Source organism: Bos grunniens, chromosome 22 (assembly GCF_055505025.1).
Source record: "Bos grunniens cultivar Pamir isolate PY7600 chromosome 22, Bosgru_T2T1.0, whole genome shotgun sequence".
NCBI classification, from domain to species: Eukaryota; Metazoa; Chordata; class Mammalia; order Artiodactyla; family Bovidae; genus Bos; species Bos grunniens.
In genome coordinates, this window is record NC_141186.1 from 16,109,091 (window position 1) to 16,124,244 (window position 15,154).

The 15,154-nt window shown below is 46.0% G+C and overlaps 1 long non-coding RNA gene across 1 annotated transcript; it reads right to left on the minus strand.

The window, feature by feature from the left end:
• Window positions 1-206: 206 nt before the first annotated feature.
• Window positions 207-8,563, minus strand: LOC147348118 (uncharacterized). The gene is made up of 3 exons (XR_015151016.1): window positions 8,505-8,563; window positions 7,878-7,990; window positions 207-487 (listed from the first exon to the last, which is right to left on the minus strand). It is a non-coding gene; the product is annotated as an uncharacterized LOC147348118 (long non-coding RNA).
• Window positions 8,564-15,154: the final 6,591 nt, after the last annotated feature.

A 15,154-nucleotide genomic window follows, 5' to 3' on the forward strand; every position in this document is an offset into this window, starting at 1 on the left:
GTATGGACAGACAGCTGCAAAAGGCTGCGCAAAAGGGCTCTGAACTTGGTTTAAGTAACTGGCTTCTCCTGATGGAGATTCTTAATTTTTGATCAAAGAGCCTGCATTTTCATTTTTCACTGGACCCTACAAATATATAGCAAATCCTAGTGGGCAAAGAACAATCCCTGTTTTTTTTTTAAATCTCCAAAAATTAAGCCTTTTGATAGGAGTGAGACAGGCATTTTATATTTGTGATGCTATAGCCATAATAATAATGAAAGTTAAATAGACTCAGAAAGAAAAAAAAAACAACAAAGGAAAATTAAGAGTTCAGGCAGGTTTCACTTAGTCCTCATATTTGTCTTTGAAGAGGCAAGTCGATGGGACTGGCAAGGTGACTGTTGGTCAAGGTCAGTGTTGCTTTCAGTGACCACATAAGTGGGGAGACAGAGGAGAAGATACTTCCTGAGCCAGCAGCATCGATACGTCTTGGCTATTTTCATTCCTGTCATTGTAGGATTGAAAAAAAAAGACTCTCTAATTGATGCAGCAGGAAACCTGGGTGAAACAGATTCAGGTCTCTAAAGTAAACAATAACAAAACTGGGGGGTGGCGTGGAGGGGACCTCTTGACAGTGAGCCTTTGCTAGTTGCATAGAAACACCTTTGTAGTGTAGGTAAATATTTCTGACAAATCAAACCATTAGCTTTTTTGGATCACTTATATTGCAGTAAAATATACGCAATGTAAGTTTTGCCATTTTAGCTATTGTTAGGTGTCCCGTTGTCCCATTCAGGGGCGTTAGGTACATTCACAGTGTTGACGCATGTCACCACTATCCATCTCCAGAACATTTTCATCACCTCAAACAGAAACTCCTTACCTATGAAACAATAATTCCCTACACCCTTCTTGTCCCAGCCCATGATAATCTCTATTCTACTTTCTGTCTCCATAAATTTGCCTGTTCTCAGTATCTCATTTAAGTGGAATTACATAATACTTGTCTTTGTGTATCTGGCTTCTCTGACTTAGCATAATATTTTCAAAGTTCACGAATGTTGTAGCATGTGTCAGAATTGCGTTCCTTTTTAAGGCTGAATAATGTTCCACTTATGTATATATCACATTTTGTTTATCAATCTGTTGATAGACATTTGAGTTGTTTCCATATTTTTACTATTGTGAATAATACTTCTGTGCATACCGATGTGCAATATCTGTTTGAGCCCCTGCTTTCAATTCTTTTGGTTATGTACCTAGAAATAGAATTGCTACATCATATGGTAATTCTAAGTTTAACATTTTAGGAACCACCAAATTGTGTTCCATAGCAGCTGTACCATTTTGCATTCCCACCAGCAATGTACAGGGTCCAATTTCTTCATATCCTTAGAAACACTTATTATTTTCTGTTTTGTTTTGTTTTTTATAATCCCCATCTTAATGGGTATGAAATGATAGCCCATTGTGATTTTGATTTGCATTTTCCTAATAACTAGGATCCCATCACTTCATGGGAAATAGATGGGGAAAAAGTGGAAACAGTGTCAGACTTTATCTTTTTGGGCTCCAAAATCACTGCAGATGGTGATTGCAGCCATGAAATTAAAAGACGCTTACTCCTTGGAAGGAAAGTTATGACCAACCTAGATAGCATATTCAAAAGCAGAGACATTACTTTGCCAACAAAGGTCTGTCTAGACAAGGCTATGGTTTTTCCAGTGGTCGTGTATGGATGGGAGAGATGGACTGTGAAGAAAGCTGAGCACCAAAGAATTGATGCTTTTGAACTGTGGTGTTGGAGAAGACTCTTGAGAGTCCCTTGGACTGCAAGGAGATCCAACCAGTCCATTCTGAAGGAGATCAGCCCTGGGATTTCTTTGGAAGGAATGATGCTAAAGCTGAAACTCCAATACTTTGGCCACCTCATGCGAAGGGCTGACTCATTGGAAAAGACCCTGATGCTGGGAGGGATTGGGGGCAGAAGGAGAAGGGGACAACAGAGGATGAGATGGCTGGATGGCATCATTGACTCGATGGACATGAGTTTGAGTAAACGCCAGGAGCTGGTGATGGACAGGGAGGCCTGGCATGCTGTGATTCATGGGGTCGCAAAGAGTCAGACACGACTGAGAGACTGAACTGAACTGAACTGAATAACTAGGGATGTTGAGCGTCGTTTCATGTGCTTATTGGCATTTGTTTGTCTTCTTCAAAGAAATATCTAGTCAAATCCTTTGCAAATTTTTGAATTGGGTTATTTGTTTTCTTGTTGTTCAGTTGTAGGAGTTCTTTATATAATCCCTTATCACATATGTGATTTGTAAATATATTCTCCCATTCTGTGGGTTGTCTTTCCACCTTCTTGATAGTATCTCATGATGCATAAAAATTTAAATTTTGATAAATTGATCTATTTTCTCTTTTGTTCCAAATGCTTTTGGTATTATAACCAAAAAATCATTGCCAAATCCAATGTCATGAAACCATAAGCTTTTTATTGGACAAAATGACTTTTAGAATTTCACCAACTGCCATCCAAAAAAAGAACTTTGAAAAAGTGCATGAATGTTCAAATTATATGATAGAGGAAGGTTGAAATTTAAAAGAATGAAAAAAATATATATCATTTAAATATTACTTTTTTTAAAAAAAAGCAAGTGTGGCTTTTTTTAAAAGAAAATTATTAGAGACAAAGAAGAAAATTATGTAATGAAAAGGATCAATCTACCAGGAAGACATAACAATCTTAAATGTATATGCAGCAAACCATAGAGCCTCAAAATATATGAAGCAAAAAATGATAGAGTTTACAGGAGAAATAGACAAATCCACAGTTAAAGTTGGGGACTTTTAATATTGCGTTCTCAGCAAATGATAAAAGCTACTAGCCAGAGAATTATTAAGGACATAGAAGAACTCAACTGCATCTAATCAACAGTAAAGTGACATAGAATAGAATAGAATAGTAGAGAATCTAATTAACATTAATGAAAAGCTCCAACAAACAACAGCAGAATACAAGTTTTTTAAGAAGAGCCCATGATACATAGGCCATATCTTTCCTCATAATACAAATCTCAACAAACTTAAAAACACTGAAGCATATGAGTGTATTCTTTGACCATTAATCAAATCAAACCAGAAATGAATAACAGAAAGATAACAGAAAAAGCTTTATACACTTGGAAATTAAATAACACATTTCTAAAAAAAACCTCATGGATCAAGAGGAATTTCCAAAATAAATTTTAAATATTTATTAAAAAACTGAGTAAAAATGAAAATATATGTCAAACTTTGTGAGACACAACTGAAGCAGTTCCAAGAGAGAAATTAATGGCACTAAATGCTTACACTAGAAAACAGGGAAGATCTCAAATGAGTAACATAACTTCCTGTCTCAAAAAGCTAGAAAAGGAAAGAAAAATAAACCCAAAGCAAGAACAAGGAAGGGGAAATAAAGAGAAGAACAAAAATAAATGAAATTGAAAATTAGTACACAATAGGGAATGATCAATGAAACAAAAAGCTGGTTCTTCAACAAAATCAATAAAATTGATAACACCCAGCAAGATTTACAAAAATAAAAAGAGAAAAGAAACAAATCACCTTTATCAGGAATGAGACTAAGGATATCACTATATTGTAATCATTAAAAGGAAAATAGGAAATACCATGAACAACTTCATGCTTAACTTATTAGAAGAAATGAATCAAATTCTTGAAAACCCTCAGTTCAGTTCAGTTCAGTTCAGTTGCTCAGTCGTGTCTGACTCTTTGTAACCCCATGAATCGCAGCACGCCAGGCCTCCCTGTCCATCACAAACTCCCGGAGTTCACCCAGACTCAAGTCCATCAAGTCAGTGATGCCATCCAGCCATCTCATCCTGTGGCGTCCCCTTCTCTTCCTGCCCTCAATCCCTCCCAGCATCAGAGTCTTTTCCAGTGAGTCAGCTTTTCTCATGAGGTGGCCAAAGTACAGGAGTTTCAGCTTTAGCATCATTCCTTCCAAAGAAATCCCAGGGCTGATCTCCTTCAGAATGGACTGGTTGGATCTCCTTGCAGTCCAAGGGACTCTCAAGAGTCTTCTCCAACACCACAGTTCAAAAGCATCAATTCTTCAGCGCTCAGCCTTCTTCACAGTTCAACTCTCACATCCATACATGACCACTGGAAAAACCATAGCCTTGACTAGACAGACCTTTGTTGGCAAAGTAATGTCTCTGCTTTTGAATATGCTATCTAGGTTGGTCATAACTTTCCTTCCAAGGAGTAAGCGTCTTTTAATTTCATGGCTGCAGTCACCATCTGCAGTGATTTTGGAGCCCAAAAAGATAAAGTCTGACACTGTTTCCACTGTTTAAAACCCTAAACCACCAAAACTCAGCAAAGATGAGATGGATCATCTGAAATGTCCTAGAACCATTAAAGAAATTATTACTTGCATTTCTATATTAACAATGCTCATGTGAAAACCAAAATTAAAAGTACAATATCACTTACAATTGATCCAAAAACAATGAAACCTTTAGGTATAAATCTAATAAAACATGAACAGGATTTATATGCTGAATATTGCAAAATGCTGATGAAAGAAATCAGTGAAGACCTAAATAAAGGAATAGATACACCATGTTCATGGATTAGAAGATTCAATATAGGAAAGATGTCAATATTCTCCTCAAAAGGATCTACAGACTTAAATAAATTACTATCAAAGTCACATCAAGGGTGTTTGTTTTTTCTTTTTTGATAGATATAGAAAACCCATTCTACCCCTAGCAGAGAAAGATTCCACATGCCTCGAGGCAACTAAGCCTGTCCACCACAACTACCGAGACCAGCGCGCACTAGAGCCTGCGCTCTGTAAAAGAGAAGCAAACACAAATGAGAAGTTCACACACCACGACAAAGAGCAGCCCCCACTTGCCACAACTAGAGAAAGCCCCCATGCAGCAATGAAGACCTAGCACAGCCAAAAATACATAAATAAGAATCATAAAGTAAAAGGAATCACTTTACTTGATATTAAAGCTTAATACATGGCTACACATATCAACAGGCTTCCCTGGTGGCTCAGTCGGTGAAGAATCTACCTGCAGTGAGAGAGACCTAGCTTTGATCTCTGGGTCAGGAAGATCCCCTGGAGGAGGGCAAGGGAACCCACTCCGGTATTCTTGCCTGGAGAATCCCCATGGACAGAGGAGCCTGGTGGGGTATAGTCCATGGGGTCGCAAAGCAAAGGGTCGTACACGAGTGAGTGATTAAGCACAGCAGCACAGAAATCAGTATGGTGTGGTATTGCTCACGTGATAGCTACATAGATCAATCGAACTGAATAGAGAACACAAAAATAGACCCACACGTATATGCCAACCGACCTTTCATGAATGTGCAAAAGTAATTCAATGAAGGAATGATAGCTTTTTCAGCAAATGGTGCTAAAACAACTTGGGACCATAGACGAGAGACACCTCAACTGCAACTTCACACTTCATAGAAATGCTAACTCAAAATGAATCACAGAATTAAAATTTAAATGTAAAACTATAAAATTTATTTAAAAGTTGGAGGAAAAAACCTACCGAAAATTAGGGCCAGGCAAATGTTCTTAGACTTGATAACAAAGGCAAGATCCACAAAATGAAAGAATGATAAATTATATCTCTCAAAATGAGAAACTTTTGTTTGTAAGAGCTCATGTGAAGAGGATGAAAAACACCAATAAATTGGACAACCTAAAAGAAATGGATAAATTCCTAGAGACATACAACCTACTAAGCCTGAATCAAGAAGAAATAGAAAGCCTGACTAGATATATTAAAGAGATTGAATCAGTAATCAAAAACCTAACAAAGAATGCACGCATGCGTGTATGTGTGCATGCTCAGTTGCGTCTCACTCTTTGTGACCTCATGGACTGTAGGCCACCAGTCTCCTTATTCATGGGATTTTTCCAGGCAAGAATGCTTGAGTGGGTTGCCATTTCCTCCTGCAGGGGATCCTCCTGACCCAGGGATCAAACTCACATCTTCTTCATCTCCTGAATTGGTAGGTGGATTCTTTACCACTGAGCCATCTGGGAAGCCCCTCAACAAAGAACAGTCCAGACCAGATTTCACAGGTCAATTCTACCAAACTTTTAAAGCAGAATTAAATACCAATCTTTTAAAAACTCTTCCCCAAAAATAGAAAAGGAGGGAAACTCACTTTATGAGGGCAGCATCACACTGATACCAAAGTAGTTTTGAGCAATTCAGAGGCATCATACTTCCTTATTTCAAAATACATTACAAAGCTACAGTAACAAAAAATAGTATTGGTACTTGTAGTAAAGCAGATATATAGAGCAATGGAACAGATTAGAGAGACCAGAAATACGCACACACGTAAATGTTCACCTGATTTTTGACAAAGGGGGGAAGAATACACAATGGGGGAAGAATAGTCTCTTTAATAAATGGTGTAGGGAAAACTGGATATCCACACACAAAGAATGAAACTGGATCTGTACACCATAAATCAAAAAGTTAAACAGAAGACCTGAAGCCATAAAATTCCTAAAAGAAAATATAGGGGAAAAACTTCTTGACATTGATCTTGGCAATGACTTCTTGGATATAACACCAAAAGCCTAGGTAATAAAAGCAAAAAAAAACAAGTGGGAGGACATCAGACTAAAGGGCATCTGCACCATAAACAATCTACAAAATGAAAACCTACAGAATGGGAGAAAATCCTCACAAAACATGTATCTGATAAAGGGTTAGTATCTAAATCATATATGAAATTCCTATAACTCAATAGCAAAAAACAGAAACCCAAATAACCCCATTTTTAAAATGAGCAAAGGAAGTGAAAAGACATTCTGAAAATAAGGCATGAAAATAAGAAACAGATAAATGAAAAGATGCTCAATGTCATTAACCATCAGGAAAATGAAAATCAAAGCTACAATGAGCTATCACCTCACACTTTTAAGGATGGCTATTATAAAAAAAAAAGATAAGTATTAACCAGGATATGGATAAAAGGGAAACATTGTACACTGTTGTTGGGAATGCAAATTGATACACCTACTGTTGAAAATAGCATGGTGGTTCCTACAAAAATTAAAAAAAAATAGTAGAACTACCTTCTAATTCATCAATCCCACTTGGGGTATATCTTTAGGAACTGAAATATTCTGCAATCTTATGTTCACGGCAGCATTTTTCACATAGCCAACACATGGAAACAAGCCAAGTGTTCATCAATGGATGAATGCATAAAAAAGATATGGTACATACTTATCATGGAATATTATTCAGCCTTAAAAAAGAAGGAACTCCTGGCACTTGTGACAACATGGATGAACCTAAAGGATATTATACTTAGTAAAAGCCAGACAGAAGGACAAGTGCTACATGACAACTCAACTTACATGCGGAATCTAAACTAGTCAAACTCAGAGAAGTAGAGGGTGTAATGGTGCTTACCAGGGCCTGGGAGGAAGGGAAATGAAGGGTTATTAGTCAATAGATATAAAGTTTTAGTTATGCAAGATGAATAAGCCCTAGAGCTCTACTGTATAGCATAGGGCTGATAGTTATTAGCATATGCCTGGGTTATATATTTAAAAATTTGCTAAGAGGGTAGATCTTATGTTGTGTTCTTACAACAAACTAATCATAATAAAGAAGGTGGGAAGAAACCTTTAGATGTGATGGATGTGTTTATGGCACAGATTGTGGTTTGAGAGTTTCACAGGTATATATCTATCTCCAAAGTCATCAACTTGTATACATTAAATATGTACAGTTTTTTTGTATGTCAATCATACCTCAATAACATGCTTTTAAAAAAGACTCTGAAATATTAACAGGAAAAAAAAAAGAAAAAAAACAAACCTCTAATTAGAAAATGGCTGGTCCCTGGTGGTCCAGTTAAGATTTTGCCTTCCAGTGCAGGGGGTGTGGGTTCAATCCCTGGTCAAGGAACTAAGATCCCACATGCCTCACAACTGAAAAACCAAAACATAAAACAGAAGTAGTACTATAAGAAATTCAATAAAGACTTAAAAAAAAAAGAAAATGGGCAAAAAGTGTGAACAAACATCACCAAGAAAGGATATGGAGATAACAAATCAGCCTATGAAAAATAGTAAGTATCATTAGCCATCAAAGAAATGCAAGTTAAAACCACAGTGAAATATTACTACATTTATCAAAATCACCAAAGTAAAAAACAGTGACAACACCAAATGCTGTGGAAGATGAGGAGAAGCTGAATCGTTCATATACTGCTGTTGGCACAGGCATTCTGGAAAAGAGTATGGCAGTTTCTTACAAAACTAAAAATGTGCTGATCATATGACCCAGAAATTTGTCCTCTGGGGCATTTATCCCAGAGAAATGAAGCCACTGTCACACAAAATCCTAGACGCAAATGTTCACAGGAGTTTCGTTTATAATAGTGCAAATCTGGAAACAACCCAGATGCCCTTCAATACATGAATGGTTAAACAAACTGTTTACCATTATGGTAGCTCCATGGCATGGATAAAAAGAAGAACCCACAATAAAAAGAAGGACCTGAAATAAAAAGAAGGACCTATTGATTCAATGACTTGAATGAATTTTAAGGGAATTATGCTGAGTGAATAAAACTGGCCCAAAAAGGTACTAGTATATAATACCATTATACATGACATTCCTGAAATGACAAAGCTAAAGAAAAATGATTAGTGGTGACCAGGCCGCCTCTCCCCCAGGTGTGACTTCAGAAAGGCAACAAGAGGGATCCTGTGTGTTGAAATAGTTCCCTACCTTGACTGTGGTGGTGGCTATGGACCCACACATATGTTAAAACTGAATAAAACTAAATACATACACAGACGAATACAAGTAAAACCAAAGAAATCTAAGTACCATCAGTGGATCTGCTCAATGCCAGTATCCTGGTTAGGACACTACCATAGTTCTGGGAATTGCTACCACTGTGGAAAACTGGGTAAAAGGTGCGCAAGATGTCTTCTATATTGTTTCTGAAACTGCATATGAATCTACCATCAGCTCAAAATACTTTGATATTATTTTTAAAGTGCAAATGTCCCTGGGTTATTTTTTTTTATTATAGTTGCCTTACACTGTTGTGCATTTTTGTTTTTTAATAAAGGACAATCCTCTTTAAAATGCCATGACTAGGGGCAGAAAGCTATTTCATAATTTTTAAGAAACCACCTAGCTCCTGAGTGCCACTCCTTCACCTTGCTGTCAGCGACGTGATGTGCGCTGCACAGTGCTGGAATTAGGAGTTGGAGAGCGATCCCGGCCTTGGCCTGCGGTGCTCAGGTGTGTGTGTGTGTCTATAAGGTGGGCACTGGTGTGGTGGTGAAAAAGAGACAGCCAAGGGAGAGCTGCGCCTCCCATGCTGTCGGGGAGGGTGGCCAGCTGATGAAGGTGCTGTGCTGAAAGCCAGGGAAGGGTTTCTGAAAGGTGCTGGCGCCTCAGGAACGCCCTCCTGCTGCTCTCTCCAGGAGGCCGTGGGCGGTGGCTGAACAGCCAGGGTGCAATGACTGAATCCCACCCTCCACAGGAAAAGGTGAGTGCGGGACGCGCGCGGGAGGTGCGGCCTCTGGGCAGCGGCCCGCGGGCGTGCTCTGCAGCCCAGCTGGCAGACGCGGCGCCGGGTCTTGGATGCTGCAGCAAAGGCGCCAAGGAGACTCCGAACGCTGCGAGCGAAGCGTGGTGGCCCGGGAGGGTGGGGCCGCCCAGAAATCCTGGCGGCGCCAGCCGGGTAGCTTCTGCAGGCCCGGGGCGCGCACACGCGGGGCACGTGGGTGTGGGGGAACCGGCGCCGCTGGGCCTCCTTCCTGCAGCGCCGCGGCGGCCGGGTGCCGGCGCTGGAGGAACCCAGGGTGGGTTACCCGCCCCGCGCAGGCGGCCCCCTCAGCCCCAGCCCAGCACCCAGCTGGCAGGCCAGGGGCGGGGACCGCACCAAGCCCAGCGCCTGGAGGCGCTCTCCGCGCGAGTCTCTTAGTCAGTGCGGGGACGAGGAGGGGGAGCCTCCTTCCCGCGCCGGTGCGGGAAGCCCGGCGGCTTTGTCCGGGGATGTCTGGGGGCGCGGAAGGGAGACGAAGGGACTTCCCTACCTGCCAGACCCTGGCATGGAGGAAAGACTGGGATGGACAGAGCCTGGTGGGAGCACCAAGGGGCTCCGAAAGCTGCACCCTCAGCCCAGTCCGGAGACCGGCGCGGGGGGACCAGCGAGGGCCGGTGGGCTCCACGTGGGTGGACCCCGAGCTGGGCGCAGTGGTGGGGTCGCGGGTCGCCGTCGCGTACGCTCCCCTACGCCAGCGCACGAACGCGGGCATATAGCCCCTGACTGCCACCCGCCAGTGGAGGGGCTGGCGCCGGGAGCGCGCGGGGAAGGGCAGGCGGCCGTGTTGGGTGGGTGGCGGTGGGGGGCGGAAAGAGGGGGGCGGTTCGCGACTGAGGTGTGGCCGCGGGGGAGGGGGCGGGAGGCACCGCAAGGCTTTGGCCCTGCTGCCGCAGCAGCCCCGCAGTCCCCGCCCGGCTCTGAGGAGGCTGCGGCGCGAGGCGAGGTGCCTGCCGGCCGCACTGCGGTCCCAGTCGGCGTTAACCTGCCCTCGGATTAAAAGCAAAAGGCAAAAAGAGTCCATTAAAGGGGCGTGGGCAGGCAAAGACTTTTGCGGGTTCCAGCCGACGCTAAGAGGTTGGCCGTAGGGATGTGGGAGTTGCAAGGTACCGCCAGGTGTCATAATGCGGGGAGGTGCCTCCACCTGGGTTAAGCTTCCCAGTGCGCGACCTGAGACGGGGGAGATCTTGAAGTCGGGCATTACCCATCGTAGTCCTAAACCTAGCATTAACCCTTTCCCACCCCTACTCTACACACCTTCAAATTCTTATTACTCTTCTGAGAGCTCAGTATTACCAGCCTCATTTTATGTCAAAAACCAGGACAAATTCTTCCCTCTGTTAACCTCTCCGTGCCGAAGACCCCAGAGGCAGCTCTCCGTATCCCAAGACGTGGTCACTCCAAACCCACAGTGAGCGGCTCCTGTGCTCGGCTTTTGCTCCACAAACTCGCTAGAGTGCCACCGGAGGATGCTGAAGGCAGTGTCTCGGTGGCCGCCCGGCGCCGGTGAGACTACCGCGCGAGCTCAGTGTGGACAAGCCTCGCGTCCCCCTCCCCAAGCGAGTGAGTCGGCCCTGCACGGACCCTTGGTCACTCTCTCTCTCTTTCACTCCCTCTTGGGTATCGCGCATTTTCTCAACAGAGCGTGACCTGGTAGACAATGAACTCGGAGTCCCTGAGAACCCGCTCGCTCTTGTCCGGTTGGCCTCCCGAAATCTCTGCCCTTCACTGCGGCGGGCGCTGTGTGGGCACCTGGACCGCCCTGGTACTTCGGTTCCCAGCTCCCTCCTCCCCGAGCGGCGGGAGAAGGGCCTTTCCGAGTTACCTGACTCAGGTCAGCAGCCACGACGAGGCCGTCCCCCTCGCTCTGATTCCCAAGGGCAGAGCCCATGAAAGTCCGAAGCGTCTGTGGCACTCACCTCCGCCCAAGCGGGTCGATCCCCTGATGGTGTGTGTGTGTGTGTGTGTGTGTGTGTGTGTGTGTGTGTGTGAATGTGTTGGTGTGCGCGCGGTACGCATGTAACCGCACAGAGTAAATTCCCAGACGTGCAAGACAAAGCATTTCACGCAAAGATGGCCCAGAGTTCTAGTAAAACAAACAAACAACAACAACAACCCCCCGCCCCCAACACCACGTCTCGAGGCACTGAGTCAGGCTCGCCGCCTGCGGAGGCTTCTAGAACGTCTGCATCCGGGAGAAAGGATTTTAACTCTGCATCTCCGCCAGATCCGCTTGGAAATCACCTCCTCTGGCGATGCCGCAACAAGTGGCCCCGCTGCCTACCCAGAGTTACAGCCTCTCGGTCCCCCAAGTCCTTATGGAGTAGCTGACTGGGATCGGCAGATGGGGGTGAATGCAGGGAGGAAGACTTCATTTTCAATTGTGAAGATTCTGTCTGTCTGCGTCCTGTGGGCTGGGATTCTCCTGTCACCATCAACCTCCAACGTTAATGTAGTGGTATCATTAACACTTGGAAATGGAAAGCTTACCCATCTTCCTATTAAAAAGGTGTTGATTTTTAACCAAGCATTTTCCTCTCGACAGCCTTACACTTTACTGATGGGATTTCCCCCAACCTTTTGCGGTTTGGAGAAGCGGGGTGGTGGGGGAGGTAATGGTAGCAAGGCTTTCATTTTCAAAACAGATAGTTCTCTCCCCACCCAATTTACGAGTGAGTCGGCTTCCTCAAAGGCTCCCTCTCTAGATTTGTGCCAGAAGCTTTACGGGTAAAGCCCTTTGGGGGGTTGGTCAGTCTGCCCACCACTTTTTCCCTGCCCAGCGAAACCCAGGTACCAAGGGGTCAAGGTTCCACACTGTCACATTCCTGTTAGAAATTCCCTCGGGGGAGCAAGACGGATTGCCGGGCAGGTCGAAGTGGCGAACAGAGGCGACAGCGTCCAGGGACTAAGGGCCTCGGTCTTCCTCCCGGCGGTTTCCTGGACTCAACTGAGCGCCGCGGCGGCCTCGGCTAGAAACCACCTCGCCCTAACCGAGTACAAAACTCCTTTGGACTAAAGTTTGAGAGAATCCAGTGTAGAGACAGACCTCCTCCAATCTCGTTATAACAAATAATCTTATAAGTTTACCCACATAACCACGCAAGCGGGGAGCAGGCACCCAGATTCACCGCCCCCACGTGGTGCTGGAGTTGGCGCAGACGCGTCCGCGGTCACAGCGGGGAACGTGACACCGCATTTTCTCTGAATTCCTGCCTTCTAGGGTGGTGCGGCCGGGTGAGAGGGCCTCAGGGAGGTGGGAAAGAGGCTGCGGAATTCATTCGCTCTGCAGAAGCACTGGGGCTCTAGCACAGCGCGCAACTCCGGGGGCTTTCCCACGGCCCCATTCCCCCACTTGAGACAAGCAGTGGTGGTTATGAGTAATTAATAGCCGGGCTTCCCACGACCGTGCGGCGCGTCCTCGCCAGCACCACTAGCTTAGCAGTTTAATCTGACCTTTACTATGAGCCACGCGTTCCCACAGGCTGGAAACTGGATTCGCACCCCAAGACCGTCCTCTAAACCACCCTCCCCCCCTGCTTCCTGAAGAGGATCGGAGACTTGCAGCTCTCCGGTGGTGCCCCTTCTCCAGAGGAAGCAGGCCCCAGCTCCTCTGAGACTAACCCGGGAGCCATCAGACATCCCCGGGGGGTCTCCCGGGCCTCCGAGTTGGACGGTGTCTGCAATGCATCGTCTTGGGTTCTCTCTAGCACATTGTGCCGGTGTGCAGAGAAAAGGGGGAAAAAAAAAAGAACCACTTCTAAGTGCCACCGGCATCTACGGAGTGGCGATGGTCTATCCAGAGCGCCGGTGCCTGGAGTTGTGGGGGAGGGTACTGCGGCCAAGGGCAGGTTGGGAGGACCGTGAAGGCCGGCTGGCCGCAGGGGAACCTTTCCTCTCCGGGTTCAGGGTCCGGGAGCAAACCCCGAGCTGCGGCAAAAAGGGCTGGTAGGCTCTCCTGCACCCCCGCTTGCTCCCCCGCCTTCCCTGTGTCCCCCGGCTTTTCCAGGAGGAAGATGGGGTACCCAGCGGGGGTGGGGCGCGCCGGGCCGCGGAGCCGGGCTGTCACGTGCCCCCCTCTCCCCACACCCCCCGCCACTGCGGCGGGAGTTCCAATCAGAGCGCGCCAGGGGGCTCCTCCCGGGCAGGAACCACCCGGCTCGGCGGCGGAGGGTGGGCCGCCGTCACCTGACCGCCCGCCCCCGCCCCCCGCGAGTAAGGGGCGGTGGTAGCGTCTGCTCGGTTACAAATGGCCCCTCCCGCCCCGCTCGCCCGCTCGCTCGGGCTCGGCGCGGACCCGCCCGGGAGCGCTCCTCCCGCCGGCTGCCGGCGTCCCGCCGCCCTGCCCGGAGCCGGCCGGCGGTCCCCGCCAACCCCCGAGGGCGCTCCTGGCACCCAGCACGGAGGCTTGCCCGCGGAGGTCGCGCCGGGAGACTGGACCGCGGTAGCGCGCGGCTTGCCTTCCCGCAGGTGAGTGTGCCGTGTGGGCGTGGGATGCTGCGGAGAGAGTGCAGGGGCGACGTGCGAGTCCTCGGCTGTGGACGCGGGTCCGTGCAATGCGCAGGTTAAGTTTGCAGAGCGAGTCCGAGGTCTCTCTCCATCTCAACCTCCTCTTGCGGCTCCCGCGGGTTGGGGGCTCCAGCGAAAGCCTCGATTTGGGGGCGGGGGGGAAGGGCTTCAGGAAACTGTTGCCTTGAGATACTTGACAAAGGTTGAAAAGACACATCAGGTGGAGCTAGTAGCTACAGCTGATGGGGGTTAGACAGGTGCATTCGAGTTTGCCTGCGTTTGGTGGCTCCCGGGCGAGTAGGGTGAGCCCGAGATGGGGTGAGCCTCTGCGGTGGGTCATTCCGTCCCCCAGAGCCACTTAGATGCCCAAGAGGAAAATTGCGCTGCTCTGAGGTGGTCACTGGATGTTAAAGCAGCAAACCGGTGACCCCCGTATTTCTGATATGCTCTTGTAGTAACAGAAGAGCAGGTGGCTTCAATAAAGAGTGTATGAAGCTTTAAGGCACCCAAAAGATATTCCATTTACCTTTTAACTTCTTGGCAGGATTTTGAATTAAAAGTGCTGAATCATGCAAAAAGACATGGAACGGGAAAATAATGAAATAATTGAATGAAAAATAATTTACTTCATTTTTTGGTAAAGTTTTTCAAAGCTAGTAGTCATTTTTTAAATAAATGCTATAAGTTTAGGGCGTAGGCACCAGGTATTTTAAAATCATGTTTTAAGACTGCCCTTGGCTTCCTGGCTGTCGGTTGCTTTTCTGTCTTTAGAATGAGTTGTATCTATTCCTTTATCTCATGCCACTCTACTGCCTCAAAAAAAAAAAAAAAAAAAAACCAACCCAAGACATGGTTGTTTTTTTTTTTTTTTTGGTGTGTCCATGATCGTAAAGGGAGTGGGCGAAACCAGTCCTTGGAAATAAAAAACTCCTTCGTTGATAAATGCGATGATGGACAGTTTGATTTGTCATATGCCTCTGAAGGGAATGTCAAGCTGATAACATGCAGGCTGGAGAGAAAC